Below are 17,406 nucleotides of genomic sequence, written 5' to 3'. Positions count from 1 at the left end.
CCTTCCTGCCAGGTCATTGCCAAATCACATACCCCACATAATCATGCATGTAATGAGACTCACCGAGTAGCCAGGATCTGTTCCCTGCGTGTCGCTCCATGTAGCGTGGTATTGTAGAGTTCCTCAAGACCATAGAATCATGGGTTGATCCAGGGAATCTGGCACAACAATGTGTAATGATCCTGTTGGAGTCACACACCATTTGTACATTCAGGGAATGAAATTGTTTTCGGTTGCAGTACTGGGCCTCCATGGCATGTGGGACGACCAATTCCACATGGGTGCAGTCGATGGCACCAATGCAACCCGGTATGCCGGCAAGTGCATGGAATCCCACTTTTGTGTTGGTAATTTCCTGCTCCGAGCGTGGTAGAGAGATGTAGTCGTCTGCGTGCTGCAGGAGGGCATCGAGCACTTGCAATAGTGTCCGTGAGAACAGTGGCTGAGAAATGCCATGCAACTGTCCGACTGTGTGCTGGTAGGTGCCTGTGGCCAGGAAGTGGAGTACAGACACCACCTTCAGTAGGGGTGGGATGGTGGTTGGGCTATCTATCATGCTGACAAGGTCAGCCTGTGTCATGTCCACAATGGCGGCTATGGTGTCCCGGTCCAGACGGTAGAGGGTGTGGATCTGCTCATCAGTGAGGTTGAACGGATGTGCTCGGAGGCATGGCATTGCGGGCTGCCTGCGTGGTGGTAGTGGCTGTGCTGGCGGCCCTTGCTGGCCCTGCCTTGCCCTCCTCCTCCTCCTGCGTCTCCTTCGTGCGGCCGGTTGCAGTTGGTGTTCGTCTTCTTCTTGGAGTTGGAGTAGTTGCAGTGCTATCAGGTCCCCCAGGGCCAACATCGCGAGTCCTGCCGGTAGCATTTCGGTGTGGTTGTGGGAGGAGACTGGCTGTGCAATTTATGTGTTTTCAGGCTGTATGGCCTCCACCTGTGGTGATTAATTCCACCTGTGCAAACTGCTCTCCCCTTTGGCCGAGCACGTCCCGCGCACAACGCTGCAAATCGGGGAATGGCATCTTGCTATTGCAATCATGTATTTGTACCCGATGGCCGTGTAACATTGGTTGACATGTTCATTCTGCTGTGGTCCCATTGTTGCACATACTATCTGTGCAGTCGCGAACAGACTTGTGAAGGGTCAGTGGAACGTAGTACTCGAGTAACGGTGGGCCCTCATGCATCACTGTACCGAGTTGCAACGACGGGCGGGGCGTCCCATTTGTGGGTGAAGGCAGTTGCCATTTTCACACACAGCCGCACTCGATGGAATAATTAGTGATTTCAAACGGCCACAGATGCCTTTTCGGCGTGATGTTGCAAATGTGGAATTCGAAGGGCGGCGCTTTCGGTTTCCAGCTAGCGGCGAGGAGATGCCCACAGGTCTGACTGCGAATATAACGTTCTATTGTTCAATGTCCTTGAGACAGGGCCCATGGCGAGGAAGCAATGATTGATATGAATAGTTTGGGATGCGCAATTGCTACGTGGGCGATGAGGCCGGCCGTTCCCAAATACATGTTACTTCACAACACTGGAATTACGGGCTGGGGCACTGTGGATTTTGCAGGCTGCATAAGGCACAGACTCAATGGATGTTTCTAATGTTATGTGAGTAATTATTCAGGCGTTTTGATTCCGGGATGAGGGAATGATGAATGGATGCATGGGCAGGTGATTTGATACAGAGTTTGCCATGTACAGGGCTTCTTGGGATCTATCCGCCTCCCCTGCGCTATGTGATGCAGGGCTGCCATAGTGGGACCATCGTCTATCTGGCCTTGTTGAGCCCTCCCTGTCTCGACGCGCCCTCAGACACTTGTGTCCATGCACGTTAACATTCCCATCTGATGGATTCTGTTTTGACAGACGCATGCACAGGTACACTCGTTTGTGATGGTGTTTGCACCTCGATATAGATGGTTAGGAGTCGCAAGTGGTTTTGGGGTGGTGATGATCCTTTGGAGTGGGCTAGCATGCATATGGCTGTGGATTTCGTGTGATCATTGAAGTGAGTTGTTGGAATGTAGTTCTGATGGCCATTCTGTTCTTTTTCTTTTCTTTTGGTTGACAGGTATCTCCTCCCCTTTTGCCACTGCCATCTGTATGCCACTCCTGCAGATGGGTTTTACTCCCGACACCTGCTGCTTCGTGTTAATCAGTGGAGCAGCATTACGATCTTATGGGACGATCGCCAATGGCCCACATGCCCTTACGCAGTACTGGTGGCTCGGAGCAACATTTCGGCCTTTCAGCTGGACTAGTGCCTCCCCATTGGGACGGCCCTGCGGTTCTGTGCGCTTCCATGTTGCCTTTTCGTACGTGAATGTGGCTCTGTGTACCATGAGGGAACAGGGCGACACACAAGTAGTGGCTGGTCATTTCTTGCGGATGCAGCCCACAATGGTGATTAGTGTTTAGGAGTTCATGGCCTGATGGCTGTATGGGCTTGGTGACTTTGATGTGCATTAAATTTCTATTCTGATTTGGCCCGTGTAGCGTTTTTCTTTGCAAGTGATGTGGCATATGCCTATTTGGGGGGCGATGTATTGTGAGGAGATCTGCATTGGGTTCCAGCTTCGGAGTTTAGTTGCGTGGTACTGTACTGGGCGCGTTTGCCTACTAAGCCCGTGAGGTCAGGGATGGGGGCTGCCAATATGACAGTTTGAATGTTGTCATGCTCAGGGGCGGGGGATTGGGTTTTGTGTAACAGATGCCGGTCAGCCAGGTGGACTGGTGGAATGATGTGATTCTCGGAATATTGCTGGTCACAGGTGCCTGTGTTTGCGTGCGTTTCTCGGTGGGGGACTGTGGTCATGTCCATTGGGATGGCTTCTGTATCCGTGCCATCTGTGCCCTGCAGCTCCCATTGGCCCCTCTTGTGTTTCTTTTGTTCGTTGCCATGCATGGGTGACTTGTACATTTCAATGGTTGCATTGTGACTTCATTGCACCTACGGGGAGTTGTACTTTGTGGGCAGGGAGCGGTGTACAGGCACTCAGTGGGGCCGTTTACGGTTGATTCGCGATGCCGTACTTCTCACCATGGCGGAATGGTACATTACGCCATGCCTGATGGCGTTAGGTACATGTCCGCTAGGGTCGGAATTGGCGTACCGTTGCGCCATGGTGGTGTTTGCGGTTTCGCATGGCGCGCGCGCGCGTGCTTGGTGCAGTTAGCGTTGGCGTTCACTACGGTGTCGCTAATGGCTTCGTACTTTGCGGTGACGGGTCATAGTCGCACCGAGCGCTATTCGATGGCGGTATTGCATTTCCGCCATCGTTTTCCGATTTCCGCAAGGGTCGTAATGAGGGCCAATGTTTTATCGTGTGCACGGGCGGAGGGCTCAAATGAGAGACACAGCCAAATCTGTGTGAACCTTCTTTATTCTCACTCTCCAGGTTTCTGTCCCTGGCTCCTCCCTCCTTTCCCCACACAGCCCGTTTCCTTCTCGCCCTTAAGGTGGTCTTCTTTTTAAGGTCGTCCATCTAAAGGAGTTTATATACAAGAGCCCATCCCACTTTTTTTGCCCTGCCCTCAAAGCCAACGTTCAGGAAAATGTAGCATTCACTTTCCCCTTTTCATATGCAACATCTCCCCCTACTTATCATTGTCTTGTCTCTCCCTTTATGTCTCTTCTTAGTCTCTGGGGTTATTGGCAATATTTGTCTTGGACTTCCTCTTCAGCTTCCCATGGGTGCAGCTTCTGCGTCAGTTGTTATTTGGACACCTCCATATCCGCCCAAGGTGCTGTCCTTGCTCTGAACTTCATTCTATACTTTCACCTGAGGTCTGTGGTCTGTTGTTTATCTTTGAGTTGTACGTTGTCCTCGGTACCACCACGTTTCCTTTCTTTACGTGCACCCGCGACACTGTTCTGTTTTTCCTCTGCTAGTTCTTGCGATGCTTGCTTGATCGGGTCCTAAGCAATATCAGCTTCTTCTCCCTTTCTGTTTGGTTTTGTGTGCCCAAGTTCTTTCTGTGTTCTAGTGGCACTTGGCGGTTTTGTCGCGGTACTTTGTGTTTCTCTTTTCCTTCTCCACTTGTACCCCACTCTTTCTTTTGTCTTGCATTGTCGGATGTTGTTCGGATAACAATGTTATGTCTGGCAGAGGGACTCCCAGGACCCCCCCCAGCCAGACATTAGTCCTGGTTACAAGAGGCTTACTGAGAGTCATTAGCACACTATCTTTCAAAGAGGAGAAATATCCAAAACATATCAGTCTTTGTCCTGCCCTGGGACACTCCAGCACCGCAATGCTAGGCAATTCTCCTCTGAACAAGAGTACCAACAGCAACCCCAGACATGTGTTTCGGTCTGGTTGAACCTAATCAGTAGGATGGAGCTGTGCCTCTCTAAGAATAGTGAGCAAGGGGTCCACGTCTGGATTACCCTAGTAATTTAGGGTGACACCCAAAGTTAATTAAAATATGCAAATAACAAGGGGGGCCCTGGGAGTCCCTTTGCCAGACGTTAGTCCTGGTTATGAGAGCCTTACCCAGATTCTTTAGCTCACTATCTTTCACAGAGGAGAAATATCCAAAACATATCAGTCTTTGTCCTGCCCTGTTGTTTTTTTTCTCTTGGAGGGTGGAGTGCCCTTTCCTTATTCTACATCAGACAGTGCCTTTAGGGTATCCTGTCTTGTCGTGATAGTTTCTCCTTGTTGCCAGTTGTTTTATTGTGTATATGGGCAGAGGGCTCAAATGAAAGCACCAAATCTGTGTGAACTTTCTTTATTCTCACTCTCCAGGTTTCTGTCCTGGGCTCTAGTAGCCCCTCCTCTTTCTCCCTCCTTTCCTCATGCGGTCCTTTTCCTTCTCTCCCTTAAGGTGGTCTTCTTTCTAAGATCGTCCATGTAAAGACGTTTATATACAAGAAGAGCCCCCCCACCACTTTTTTTGCCAAAGCCAATGTTCAGGAAAATGTAGCATTCACTTTTCCCTTTTCATGAGATGGACCTTTGTGGGCGAGGTACACAAGCTGTGAAACATGGACCAATCAAAATGCGCCTCTCTTCGAAATTGTGAAGATTGTTTTCTACTTCTAAAACTTTAACATGTGCACTTGTCCTGTTGTGGCGCAGGATGGCAATGTTAGCTGTTGGCAAATCCATCAATATCCTTTGGCAGGAGTGGGTGGTCACATTAACAGGTTCACCCCTACAAAGATGGGTGTCTGGATGTGGCATAATAGAATGTTCATATTAACACCCACAAGATGAAAGTGTCAGACAATTTACAAGTTCTTAAAAACATTGTTTCAAATTCATTACACAAATTAACACTGCAGAGTGGATCTTCTGCGACAATCCCCACTTGCTAGCATAGAAAGAGGATTTCCATGATAGGGAGCTGACGGTGTTTCTTTCCTTTCGATGCTGGTAGAACTAGATGATGCACTCTGTCCTCCTGCAGATAGTCTTTTTCTGGGGTTGGAGGGGGGCATGGCATAAAGACAGGGTGGCTGCATTGCGCTATTTCCAATGCAATTCTATGTCAAGACCCGGAGGCTCTGATTATGCTCAACTCTACACTTTACTTCTCAAGCAGCAAATTGAAAAAACTTCACAACATTGACTACAAGCATCAAAAGAACTACAATTCCCTCAACCATTTAGTAATTTTTGTAGTTAGTTCTTAAAAGATCCTTGTTTTCCATGTGGTGTTTGTATACAATCATGGTCTTTGATCACTTATAACTTCCCATGACTTCCTAAATCTTCCTCTGAAATGCACGCAATTAGAATGTTGGTTGCTTGAGCATGCTGGTCTGTTTGTCTTAAGCGCTGTATACAGCGCAGGCTTGGAGCATGGCAAAGGTTATCTGCTGAGTAACAATACCCTACAGAGTTTGCAGAGTCCGGCGTTCATGTGGTGCGCAAGGGCGATAGGAGGTAGTAACTTCATGTGCGCAGTGCGATGGGACACTCAGGGTTTTGCGCTCTAACGCACTTCTGTGGAAACTGCAGTAGGGACAGTTGCGTGAACGGAGGTTACCGAAAAGTGGAGAGATAGTTTTGGAGGAGGAAGCTAATTATAATTACGGAACGCGTGAGCAAAGGGTCGCATGGGCGCCACCTGCTCGCCAAAAGGTGTACCGTGCCTGATTGGGATAGCTGGCACCAACAGCTGCAGAATAGTGCAACAGGCTCAATCCCAAGTAAAAAAAAAAATGGGCTCATGGCCAAGAAAAATTGCATCCAACTCCAGATGGACACAATCCCAGGAGTGGTTTTGTGTCATACGAGCACAGTCCCAGGAAACACTGTATAGACTTTCATCTGCATAGACCTACCTTAGTTGTGAATGGAAGTTTTGTGAACAGGGGGCAAACCCAGGTGAACTGCTATATACCACTTACCTGCCAGTAAAGCAGAATCAACATGAGCATGAGAGATACTATCTCCAGTAAGGACACAGTAGTGGTAGTAGAATGAGTCACGTGGTACAGAGAGCTCTGGGTTCTGGACTTGTTCGGCATAGCAAACGTATGGGCATAATGGATGAACTATTAACCTTCCTTCAGGGTATGCAGGAGTTGAGAATGCTAGTGGCTTACAGAGAGGAGGAAGAAAGAAAACCTGATGTGCACGCAGCACCCCTACCCACCCAGGTACGCCATGCAAGAAGCACAGTGGCAAGAAAAGGACGAGGTCATGGAACAAGTATGGACACGAAGGTTTGGACGGCTCTGCAGAAAAGATCTGGCAGATGTGAGAAAAATGAAGGTGTCTCCCTGACCAGTCCCTGGGGTTCTGTCATCCAGGTGGCCAGGAGACAGCCATTGCTCTTGGATACAGTTCCTGGAGTGGACTAGTGAGGGAGGATCACCTGGGTGGGGGATCCTTGGAGAGTGGAAGTCGGACAATGCTGGGTGAGACACAGTATCCCCCTCTTTCCCCAGCATACCAGGTAGGATACTAAAACACGGTACCCCTCCCCTTTTCCTACACAAACACTTACACACCTCAAAAGACGATGGAAAAACACCAAAGCCATTTACCTGACATGTCCCAACACCAGGGTCAGGCAAAGTCAGGCAATCGACTAGGATCACACACACCTGACGGCCCTTTCCCTTCCCCACCGGGATAAAAGATGGAGCACGAGAGCACAAGATGAGCAAGGCAGACCGCACTACGAGACAGCTGTCCCAGCACGGCAGTTCAAGAAGAGAAGAAAGGTGGCAAGATTGAAAGATTGACAAGGAGAGAAGCAACCTTGCCCTTTCCAACCCAGACCAGTGAGACCTCCGTGGAAGGAATCGTAAAACCACGTACAATAGCTCAAGTGTGTTGTAGCAGATGTCAACGGTACATAGAGCATGCCTACGCTGATAAGCAGAACCAAGGGAAATACCTGCTACTGTGGTACTGGCCTTGACTTCAGATACAAGGAAAGCCAAGCGGTTCATCACAGACTGTAAGACAAGGGAAGAACCGATAAGAAACCGGATTGTGTTGAATGAAAGTCACAAAGTGGCACTTTGAGGAAAGTTCAAAGAACTGTAAATTGTTAGATCTGTAAAATTGTTAAGGGAAGACCAGCTGCTTAGGGGATCGGCACCATGTGGGTGCTAACTTGAGAGACTCTGGTTAATCCTGTGTTGATTGAAACTACTGATACCAGAAGGCCATAGGAGATCCGCCAAGAAAGAACAAAAGCCCCATACAGTTGAAAGTCTTTGACTGACAAACCTTTGAGAACGCAAGGGAACAGATTCCTGCATCAAGAGAAAGTAAAAGGAAATGGAAAACGGCAAGAATAAACCCAACAGAGGGATGCCAATAAAAAGGGGCTCAGTCTAAAGTCTCAAGGAACAGTGTGTTAACAAATGTGAACCCAGCAGAGGGTGGTCCACGGGGAACTGTATAAAAAGACATTAAGATTTGTGAATGCCAAGGAGAAAATACCTTTGCAAAAGCCAGAGTGCACCTGATGGAGGGAGGCAAACATTTGAAAAGGATCTGAGCCCAGAAGTGGGATATCTCGAGGTGAGAAGCCATCACCTCAACGCCATGTGAATGTAATTGAGAAGTCATTTTGAATATAAGCCGGAGTGAACCTGAAGGGAGGGAGGCTGATATTCAAGACGGGTCTTAGTCCAGAAGTGGGGGCTCAAGGAGTGAAGAATCATCAACTCAAGTGTGAATCCGAAAGGAAATGTTGGTTATAATTGAACCTAAGAGGCCCTTGGAAGCAAGAAAGTCAACCACCGAAGGTCCTGATAGTGATAGGAACTGTGTGTGGGTCTAAGCCCGGAGGAGGGGGATCAAAGGGTGAAACGCCATCACCCAACGCATCTTTGAAATTAATTCTTTGTTTGTTATTTTTGGAGGCTATCAGCTCCTCAGAGGCAAGAGACTTTTTGTTGAAAAGACATTTAAACAACCAAAGGTCATAATAACCAAAGCTGGAACTGTTGTCACGTGCTGAGAAAGCTTGAGCATGTGCTGTGCTCAGAGGTCCACCTTGCCCCATGCTCAAAATGTGGGGAAGGGAGATCCCTGGCTACCTCATCCTGACTTATCATTTGTGAACACTTCTTTCTTTCTTGTGAATCCTATCCCACACTCTTTTTGGTATTTCATTGTAAGGATTGGCAATATTTTTTTTTTAGCAGAGGCCCTTTTATTTTGACAAGATGCCACTAGGACTGCCTTCATTTTTATTTGATGATCGTAACTTGCTCCCATCTAAGTTTTACGTTTAGATTATGTGTTTTTCCAACCTGCATATCCAGTTTAATAAACACCCTTGAACTGTGATCACTTGTGTCTGTCTATTCTTGATACCATGTCATCCTTACACAGAAGAGCAGTGGAGAATTTTCTGAGAGAAGCTCATGCAAGTCAGATGAATCATCATCCAGCAGTGCTATGAAGCACAAGAGTAAGAGGAAAAGACCAGCAGACAATGAGGAACCAGAGGAAGAGTTTGATCCGGACCCTTTAATACACACCAGGTCCTCGGAATGGGAGCCACTGAACAAGATAACGGCCTACCTCAGGAAGAGACTGAGGGCCTCCCTAAACAAGGAGGCCAGAAACAAGATTAGAGCAGAATTCCCCAGATTCCTGGTATCAGACGGGGTGGCAGATACCCTGGAGATCAATGAGCGAATGCTCACCTTCATGCAGAGATATGGCAAGGATGTTAAGAGGGGAATCGATAGATCTTGGAGAGTCTGCCAAGACAAACTGTTAGACATGGTAGGACCGATTACAAAAATATGGCAGCTTGCTGAGGAGGCCAAACAGAAAAATGTGGGGTTGGACACAGATATCTTGGCAGGTTCGGCAGCACAAAGGGCAATGTGCCTATTAGGGAAAGCCAATAGCACCATGACAATAGAAAGGAGGTGATCTATTTTGGTAAAGATTGACCCCAAGCTGTGCGAATTAGCACCATCGGAGGCGACAGTAGCGGCCAAAGGAAAGTTATTTGGAGAGACATTTTAAAGATCTGGCTATATTTGCCTACACCTACAACTCTTTGGCAAGACACAAGCCTCATAGAAGAGAGTTTTCACCAGGAAGATTTTTGACAGGGCTGGCAGAGGCAGGGGTTGCTCGGCCAGCTGATACTCCTCATATAGGTCTTCTACCAACAGAGCACACTAGAGGGAGCAGGAGGACTTTTGGCTCAACCCCTTCTTCCTGTTGAGAGGAAGAGGTCGAGGCAGAGGATGGCGGTCAAGCGGAAAACAAAAAAAGTTATAACAAAGGTAAGAGTGTTGCCACTAGCGCGAGACATTTAGTTAGATGCAAGAATCCCACCTGTAGTGGGGAGAGTGGCACAGCACATGCTCAAGTGGAAAGAGATCCCTGGAGACTTGTGGGTATCGGAGATGGTAGGTAATATTATTGAAAAGTTGACTCTCAACTGTAACAATAACATTTTTTTTAAAAAGTCCTGGGCACCTGGAAACAAGAAAGCCTATAAAAACGCCTGGTCAAAGTGGCATAGCTGGTGCCTGGAGAGGGACAGCCATCTCGTTCGAATGGATGTAATTCACATACTTATTGCAGCTTGCAGACCATTTCTTACCACCCCTAACAGTGTTACACTAGCAAGAACCCTAATTATGGCTAAAATTGATTATTGTAGTGCTCTTTACCTAGGCACCAGCCAAGAGAACCTGAATAAACTCCAAACTACCCAAAACAATGCCATACGGGCAGCACTAAACATTCCCCGCAACCACCACATTTCAGAATCTAGAACTAACCTAAAATGGCTACCTGTCAAGCAGAGAATTTCACTAAAAACTCTCGCCCTTACGCACAAATGCTTGGCTAACAAGGCCCTGCTCTACCTCTGCAGTCGGTTGTCGCGCCACTCGACTTCCTGACCGCTAAGAACTGCCCAGTCCCATTGTCTATTGATCCCTAGGTTTAAACTGCAAAAAGCGGGGGGCTCAAGCTTCCCTGTCCTAGCCTCTAAGCTATGGAACTCCCTCCCCGCTGCAATCAGAGCAGAAGACTCATTCAAAACATTCAAGGCCAATACCAAATTTTGGCTGTTCGACCAACTTTAAGACATGTTTAGCACCCTTGTCTTACATGATCTGACCCACCGACCTACGTTACTTCGTACACCCTATGGTATATCCTCTGTTAAACCTTTAGCTGCACTGAAACCACTGTATTATTTGTGGATAGGAACCTTGTTAATACTTCTGTTAATGTTAATTTCTGTAATCTTTTATGTCTGTATGTATGCATTTTTGTAACTTTGTACAAATTGCGCCCTGTTGCCTTTGGGCCTGATGGTTTGCGCGTTATAAATAAACAAACAAACAAACATGCTGAATTTTCTAGCTGCCTTGGCAGCGCAGGGTAAAGCATACCAAACATTCAATACATATCGTTCAGCGATTTCAGCTGGACATGAGAGGTGTAAGGTAACCCAATAGGGGACCATCCTCTGGTTTGCATATTGATCAACGGGATAAAGATCATAAAACGCCCAGCACCAAAATACTCTTGTCTGTGGGATGTAAGTGAAGTGCCGAAGTTGTTTGAATCATGTCAGACAACAAGGATTTGTCCAGAAAGACTTTATGGGCAAAGTTGACTATCCTGCTTTGTCTCATCTCGTGCAAAAGAGATTTGGATATCAGAGCACTGGAAGTTGACAGGAGAACGTTTATGCCCACAGGCGTCACATTCTATATATCAAAGAGGACAAAACCCAGCCTTAAGACAGTAGAATATGCAGCCTTCCCCGACGGCCTAAACTCTGCCCGGTTAGATGTTTGAAGGCCTATGAAATCATGTCAGGACAGCTCAGATCTGCAGGTGAATCCCAGTTGTTAATTTCTGCAAGGAAACCATTTACAGCGTTGTCACCATCTACTGTATCCAGATGGGTAAAATGGTGTATGCAACAAGCAGGAATTGACATAGAACAAAATGAAGCACATTCGATCAGAGGCGCCATGGCATCCAAGGCATTCATGATGAGGGCACGTTTGGAGGACATTTTCATGCAGCTGCCTGGTCGAACAAGTCCATTTTTAATCTTTTAATCTTTTTTATTTCCGGACGATTGACCAGGTGTCCACGTTGGTGGTGAGTAAGCTTTAAACAAGCATAATCCGAGCCTCTGGATCTTGACATAGAATACAGATTTTCAATACTAATGTAATAGAAAGTCATGATTCTATTAAATACACAAAGGCTAAGGATTATCCCACCCTTGCAATCGCAAAGAATTGTATGGCATGGAGTGAATGAATAATATAAGTGGAATACATGATTATACAACTTATGTATTAATCATGCGATTGCATACCCAGTCAATGGCTATTCTCAATAGGGTTTACATATGTTTTTTGACAGGTACGGATTCCAAGGCTTCAGTGTCATGAAGAATAGGAGTGAATAAAAGTTCAGGTTGTGGCTTTAACCGATTGGGACGCAAGTTCGATGAAACAGCTAAAGAAAGTGGAAGATGTAAGGAAGGCAAGGGAAGTTGTAGGTGGCCAAGGGCTGTGATTGGATACAAAAGTCACATGGAAAACAAGGACCTATTAAGAACAATCTACAAAAATCACTAAACTTTTGAGGGAATGGCAGTTCTTTTGATGTTTCTACTTAATGTTGTGAAGTTTTTTCAATTTGCTGCTTGAGAAGTAAAGTGTAGGGTTGAGCATAATCCTTTGCCTCTGTGTCTTTAATAGAATCATGACTTTCTATTGTGTTGGTATTTAAAATCTGTATTTTCCTTCACAAATCCTGTTGTGCAGGGAAAAAAACAAGTGTGTGTGTGTGTTGCCCAACTTTGGGCTGTTTTGGTTACTTTTGTTGACAGAGATAATAAAATAAAAAACAACTAAAAAAGTGTAGTTTTCTTTGACATACTCCTTTTATGGCTAGAGGAGAAGAGATTTCCTGAAACAAGACATCCACGGATTAAGAAAATGATTCATCAGCACTATAATAACAACATTTTGACTGAAATAAAATAAGGGTCGTGGCAAATGTCTTCATTCGTATGAGGATGGAGGTGAGTGTGGTCTGTTTATGTAAGAATCGTACCAAAATGTCGGCCTGACAATTACGACGCCGAAAATGCCAACTTTTTTTATTAGCCCCTTACACCACATATATATGTGGGTGGGTATAGAATATAATATTAATATGGGGGGCTGCGGGTGGTCTCCCCCTCATATATATGTGGTGTAAAGGGGTAATCCTTTATGTAGATTGCACAGCAGCGGGATATCTCCCTACGTGCTGCAGGGATTGGTAAAAGTGACAGGGGGGCTTTATGTGACATCATCCTGCCTCGAAAGTGCGAACAGGGTATTTGGTCCATTAGAAGGCTCTGTCTTGGTATGAGATGGCAGGCAGGCGCAACCCATTATCCTGTGCTGTGTGGCAGTCTGGATAATATGGGCTTATCCCTGCATTGTGTGAGGCTTCATACGTTTAGGCTTTCTGGATGGTATGTCCGTGGGGAGTGAGGCCGTTAAGAGAATGAGGATTTTTTCTCGATGCCCTATTAATTATTTAACATGCTTTTATCTTGCTTTATTACCACAGTGGTGTTGGTGTGCTGGCCAATGTTTGATTGCAGTATTGTGAACTTTGCATCACAACATGGATACAATCAGCACTGTGGATGTGGGGGTCCTGGTCGACAAGCCTCTTCCTGGGCAAACAAAAGCTGCCTCATACCAAATGAGAGGATTTTTTTACTCACACATTCTGGAATATGTGCCCTACAGGTGGGACGCTACAAGTCCCAAAATGCAAAGTAAAAAGAAAACAGGACTGCATGAGCTACTCATGCCTGGCATTGAGAGTTGGTGCCGTGGAAGGCACTGCCCTCTGTAGTACTTTCAGAGTCCTCATGCAATTATGAACTACTCTTGCAATTACATCTAGTGGTATGCAAGGCACTCCACCAATGTTGGTTGAATCCCGCAGCTCATCACCAAATAATCCAAAAGGTAACTACTCAGCAAAAGTAGAGATAAGGTAAATTTCCATTCCATACAGCTGAGCCTTAACAATGAACTTCCGTGTGGTACATACTGGGGACATGGATTTACAGGATCCTCCAGGCCTGCTGTAGTTCCACTCAGCCTACTCATGTCATTACAACCACCTCATTTGGATGCGCTTTCAATTACACATAGTGGTAATAAAGCATAGACTCAGCATTCACGTGAGTGCCATTCCATTTCTGAGGCAGCTAAACCCGCCGTCATGGCAGAAAGCGGGGAATGTAGGTGGGCGTACATGCTCCTTGGATGGGGACTTGCAGCATCCTTGCACACATTTAGGGGTACACATGTGCTTGACAAACATTCACTATTCATTCCATGCCAATTTTGCTGTCAGGCTGCAGCTCCTTTAGCATTGCCACAATTTCGGCTGCCGCTCAGCACCGTCCGAGGATCATTGACGTCCACCAACAAAAAGCAAAATGCCATTAACTTCCAGAGTCACCCCCTGTATGCTTTGAAGCATAAGTTACATTTTACTTTATTTCATTTGCGATTTACTTTTATTTTCACCATTCCTATCTATTCCAACCGTTTGTGGCCCCTTATTAACCTGCTGCGGGTTCCATTTGCACTGCTTCTGCTGTCTATCGCACTTCATTAGTTCAGTATTAATGTCTTTAGTGAGTTCATGGCTAAAAAGGGGAATAGGGACATATCAAGACATACATATATGAGAGAATGATGCAAATTCTATATGTACCATTTGTAGAATTTCTTCTTCCAATGAAACACAGTCCTTTTAGGCATCATCCAGGAAATCAACATATTTCAACTCTATGCTACTTACTATCTGAGGTATGATCCGTTCATAGCAGATACGAATTGCCCTCTCCTGACAGTTCCTAAAGCAGAACGAACAACAAAGGGAGAACAGCAAAACCGCACCTACAATGGCAATTGTGGTGCGTTCTTTTCTTCTGGGGACCTTGGACTACTCTAATTCTCTTTATCTTGCCCACCTCTCCATCTTCTCCACCATCTTCAAATCCTTGAAAACTGTGCCGTTCGTGCAGCCACATCTACTCCCTCACACTCTCATATAAGCCCAGTTCTTCGCACTCTTCACTGGCTTCCTGTTTTGATTGTATTCATTTCAAAGCCTTGTGTATAGTGCACTCTGCCTTTATGGCACTGGCCTCGAATGCCTACAGGTCAGATTTCAGCCTGCAGATGCATTCTTGATCTCAGTGCTGTGGTTTAAACTGAGCAGACATGGGACACGGGGGGAGGGCTTTTTCTGTTGCAGCTGCTGTGCTATGGAACATGCTCCCATGAGCCATTAGGGCTACTGTTGATCATCTGACTTTCCGTCAGCTGCTAAAAATATTCTTGCACTGGGTTTCTCCTGGCCTCTCTATATCTCCTGCTCTGCCGGTTCTCAGCAACACTAAAAGTGGATAGCTGGAAGGTTTTGAACAAATCATAACCATGGACACAGCTATGGGCAATCCTCCAGACCATTGTTTTTCAGCTTGCCAGGCCATTAGAGACGGGGAAAGACCATATGCAAATCAGGCTTGGTTCCATTCCAAAAGGGGCAGTCCAATCCGAACTGCTAGGTCACATCCCTTCTGCACAAGACCACAAGCATCCCCAGGTGTGTTTCAGCCTTGTTGGGCATCATCAGTGAGGAGTAGCTTGGGTCTCTAGGCCCAGCAAGCTCGGGACCCATGTCTGGGCATTCCCGTCCCACTCAGGGTGACTAAAGCAAAACCAAAAGTTTATGGTTGGAAGGTTTTGAACAAATCATAACCATGTACACAGCTCTGGGCAACCCTCCAGACCATTGTTTTTCAGCCTGCCAGGCCATTACAGAAGGGGAAGACCATATGCAAATCAGGCTTAGTCCCAACCCAAAATGGGCAGTCCAGCCCGAACTGCTAGGCCACATCCCTTCTGCCAGTTCTCAGCACCATGATGCCCTTGTCGGAGATAGCTTTTTTTACATTCTTATAACATAACATAACATAACATAACATAACATAACATAAGCCTACTTATCTTGATTATATTTCACCTCTGCAGCATACAGCTATTTATTTAAATCAAATAATTCATGGATTTCTGGCAACAACTGTTTTTAAGCCAAATAAATTGTACAGGATCATGTTAGTTCAATCATCGATCATCTTGTACTTCAGTTGGATATTATATGTTACCACATAATGCTGGCCTCTTTATAGCATGGCTTTCAGTTAGAGTGGTGAGTGAGAGCCTTAAACCATAGTGTAGATAGCATTTCTTGGGGTACACATAACTGTCATTGAGAACGGACACACTGATACATTTAGCAACAAACCTTTGCCGGGCCCTTCCCACAGTCTTACGGCAACAGTCATTATGTAGCAAATCATTCGTTTTTCTCTATACATTGGATTTCTCAGGGTTCTCTCGGCCAAAGGGTCCAGTCCATGCCCAGTCCATAGGTCTGGACTCACAGATGTCTTGGTGGACAATTCAGTCCCAGATACAACCTGTCCAGTTTCCAGTGGTCAGCTCGTGTGTTAAGGCCCATGTAGCTCAGATGGGCCGATAAGTGCTGAACAAAACAGACTCCTTCCTTGATGCAGCATCACCAGGCCGTGTACTTCCATACACATCGCCACGGCCACAGCTTGGTTGGAATGTCTGCGTTTTTACTTTGGTCCTGACCGGTGGATGATTCCATCTCGGATGGACCTCTTATGATCGTTCAGGTGGTCTTGCACCTCTTCACAGGTGATGTCCAAACCCATCTTCATGCACACATCGGTGATGTTGATAACAAGATGTATTTATTTATTTATTTATGTCTGCATTTATAAAGCTCGCTAAGCCCTGAGGCATCAAGGCGCTGTTACGTGACCAGTAACACACAAGACATAATAGATGTAGAAGGTTTACATTTAAGGTTGAGCGAGTGTGTTTTTTGCAACATCCATTACCCACAGGACTACTGGACGAGCATTTGGCAATAGACAGTCAAGTGAACAGCAATGTTTTAAGAGATTTTCAGAAAATCCAATAGGAGTACTCAGCTCGCAGGGTGGGTGGGAGAAGGTTCCATTGTTTGGCAGCAGTGGAAGGGAAGCTAGAGCCTCCAACTTTGGCCCGTTTAAATTTAGGCTAAGTTGGTGAGCGTAGGCTGCCCTTGTAGGCCTGGAAGAGGAAACATTTGAGATTTTTTGAGATAGGTAAGGTGGGGCATCACTGGACAGGCATCTGTGCTTGATGCAGAGTGTTTTAAAGAGAATAATCCACTCATGAATAGGGATCCAGTGGACTTTTTTCCTTGCTGCTGTGATATGTTCCAGTTTTAGGATGTTCAGCGCTGTTCTGAGTGCGTTATTCTGTATAAACTGCATCTTTTGAAAGTTGGTGACAGTGGTGCCAGTGAAAAGAGCATTACAATAGTCAAGCCTTGATCCTCTTGTGGCTCTGGCTATAGTGAGGCAGCTATCCAGGGAGAGGAAGGGTCTTGATGCATTGATTAGTTTTGTTGTGTAGGTGGCCAATGGGGCAATAACATTTACTTGCCGTGAAAGGGATAGTGTGACATCCAGGTAGACTCCTAGCATCTTCACAAAGGGTGAGACTGGTATCGAGATGCCATCAAAGTTAAAGGAGTATTGTGGATCAAACTTCTTGATCACTGACAGGGGACCAACCAGCAAGATCGCTGTCTTGTCATCATTTAAGCATAAGCGCTGAGTGGCCATCCATGTCTGGATGGTCATGTAGACAGAGTTTAGGGTGGTAGAGTCCTTGAGTTAGTTAAAAGGGGACGGTTGTAATCAGGAGGTAGTTGGTAGGACTTATAGAGTCTAGCAAGGGTTTTTTGATAAGAGGGAGAAACCAAGATTCCTGAAGGCTAGTGGGGACAATGCCGGTAATAAAGGAGG

The sequence above is a fragment of the Ambystoma mexicanum genome, chromosome 8, assembly GCF_040938575.1.
Source record: "Ambystoma mexicanum isolate Mex_15411 chromosome 8, UKY_AmexF1_1, whole genome shotgun sequence".
In the NCBI taxonomy this organism is placed as follows: domain Eukaryota; kingdom Metazoa; phylum Chordata; class Amphibia; order Caudata; family Ambystomatidae; genus Ambystoma; species Ambystoma mexicanum.
This window is presented reverse-complemented; position numbering follows the sequence as displayed.